The 2,721-nt window shown below is 31.8% G+C and overlaps 1 non-coding gene across 1 annotated transcript; it reads left to right on the plus strand.

The window, feature by feature from the left end:
- Nucleotides 1–486: 486 nt before the first annotated feature.
- Nucleotides 487–594, plus strand: LOC127745999 (small nucleolar RNA R71). Its single transcript, XR_008007620.1, has one exon. It is a non-coding gene; the product is annotated as a small nucleolar RNA R71 (small nucleolar RNA).
- Nucleotides 595–2,721: the final 2,127 nt, after the last annotated feature.

The raw sequence follows: 2,721 nt of genomic DNA on the forward strand, positions 1-2,721 counted from the left end.
ATTATTGTTAAAGCCTTGTTGAGGCTTTTATTAATCCTTCCATGAGAAATTTGGATGATTTCTCCATGAGGGATTATAGGTGTTTCCATAGGCTTCACCCATGTAATTCACCTCTGCCATTGCAGGGTTCTCAGGATCATAAGCTTCTTCTTCAGAAGATGCTTCTTTAGTACTGTTGGATGTATTTTGCAATCCATTTAGACTCTAAGAAATCATATTGACTTGCTGAGTCAACATTTTGTTCTGAGCTAATATGGCATTTAGAGCATCATTTTCAAGAACTCCCTTCCTCTGAGGTGTCCCATTATTCACAGGATTCCTCTCAGAGGTGTACATGAACTGGTTATTTGCAACCATTTCAATGAGTTTCTGAGCTTCTGCAGGCATTTTCTTCAGGTGAATAGATCCACCTGCAGAATGGTCCAATAACATCTTAGACAATTCAGACAGATCATCATAGAATATATCCAGGATGGTCCATTCTGAAAGCATGTTAGAAGGACACTTTTTGGTTAGTTGCTTGTATCTCTCCTAAGCTTCATAGAAGGATTCACCTTCTTTCTGCCTGAAGGTTTAAACATCTACTCTAAGCTTGCTCAGCTTTTGAGGAGGAAAGAACTTAGCTAAGAAAGCCGTGACCAGCTTATCCCAAGAGTTCAGGCTATCTCTAGGCTGAGAGTCCAACTATGTTCTAGCACTGTCTCTTACAGCTAAAGGGAAAAGCATAAGCTTATAGACTTCGAGATCAACTCCATTGGTCTTAACAGTATCACAGATCTGCAAGAATTTAGTTAAGAACTGAAAAGGATCTTCTGATGGAAGTCCATGAAACTTGCAATTCTGTTGCATCAGAGAAACTAATTGAGGCTTTAGCTCAAAATTATTTGCTCCAATGGCAGGGATTGAGATGCTTCTTCCATGGAAGTTGGAATTTGGTGCAGTAAAGTCACCAAGCATCTTCCTTGCACCTCTACCATTGTTATTGGGTTCGGCCATCTCTACTTCTTTTTCGAAAATTTCAGGAAAGTCCTCTTCAGAGTGTTGTGTTTTAGCTTCTCTTAGCTTCCTCTTCAGAGTCCTTTCAGGTTCCGAATTAGCTTCAACAAGAATGCTCTTATCCTTGCTCCTGCTCATGTGAAAAAGAAGAGAACAGAAAAGAAGAGGAATCCTCTATGTCACAATATAGAGATTCCTTTATCTGAGTAGAAGAAGATAAGAATAGGAGAAGGAGAAGAGAAGAATTCGAACACAGAGAGGAAGAGAGGGTTCGAATTATAAGAAGAAGAGAAGAGTGTTAGTGATTAAATAAATAAATAGAAGAAGATGAGAGAGAGAGTTTTCAAAAATAATTAAAAGGAAAAGGAAAATATTTTATTTTTATTTTAAAATTTAGTTAGAATTCGAAAATTAAGAGAAGAGATAAAACTAAAATTAAAATTCAAAACAATTAGATAATTAAAAGAATTTTGAAAAAGGGTGAGGAGTTTTCAAAAATTAGAGAGAGAAAATTAGTTAAGTGGTTTTGAAAAAGATTTTGAAATTAATTTTGAAAAGATATTTTGAAATTAAAGTTTGAAAAAGATATGATTTGAAAAAGATATGATTGAAATTTATTTTGAAAAAAATTTAATTTTTAAAATCAAAATGAATGACTTGACTCACAAGAAATCAAAAGATATGATTCTAAAATTTAAAGTTTGAATCTTTCTTAACAAGAAAGTAACAAACTTGAAATTTTTGAATCAAAACATTAATTGTTAGTATTAATTTCGAAAAATATGAGTTAAAAATCGGAAAAATATTTTGAAAGGTTTTGAAAAAGATTTTTGAAAATTTTTGAAAAATAGAGGAAAAAATGAAAAAAATTTAATTTTGAAAAAGATTTTGGAAAGATTTCGAAATTTATGAGTAAAATAAGGAAAAGATATTTTTTTTTTGAATTTTTAATGAGGAGAGAGAAAAACACAAAAATGACTCAAAACATGAAAATTTTGGATCAAAACCAATGATGCATGCAAGAACACTTTGAATGTCAAGATGAACACTAAGAACACTTTGAAGATCATGATGAACATCAAGAACTTATTTTTGAAAAATTTTCAAGAAAAGAAAAACATGCAAGACACCAAACTTAGAGATTTTTCATGTTTAGACACTATGAATTCAAAAATGCATATGAAAAATAAGAAAAGACGCAAAACAAGAAAATATGAAGATCAAACAAGAAGACTTGTCAAGAACAACTTGAAGATTATGAAGAATGCAATGCATGAATTTTTTGATAAATGCACAAATTAAAAAAAAATATGCAATAGACACCAAACTCAAAACTTGACTCAAGACTTAAACAAGAAACACAAATTTTTTGGTTTTTATGATTTTATTAATTTTTTATTTTTTTTTGGATTTTTCAAAAATTATTTTTAGAAAAACGAAAAAGAAGAAAAATTTTGAAAGATTTTTGAAAACTTTTTGAAAATAAAATAATGGTTAAAACAAGAAGAAAATTACCTAATCTGAGCAACAAGATGAACCGTCAGTTGTCCAAACTTGAACAATCCCCGGCAACGGCGCCAAAAACTTGGAGCACGAAATTGTGATCTCAATCGCGCCAACAACTTGGTATGCACAATTGTAATATCAACTCTTTTTCACAACTTTGCACAACTAACCAGCAAGTGCACTGGGTCGTCCAAGTAATAAACCTTACGTGAGTAAGGG

Source organism: Arachis duranensis, chromosome 3 (genome assembly GCF_000817695.3).
Source record: "Arachis duranensis cultivar V14167 chromosome 3, aradu.V14167.gnm2.J7QH, whole genome shotgun sequence".
In the NCBI taxonomy this organism is placed as follows: Eukaryota; Viridiplantae; Streptophyta; class Magnoliopsida; order Fabales; family Fabaceae; genus Arachis; species Arachis duranensis.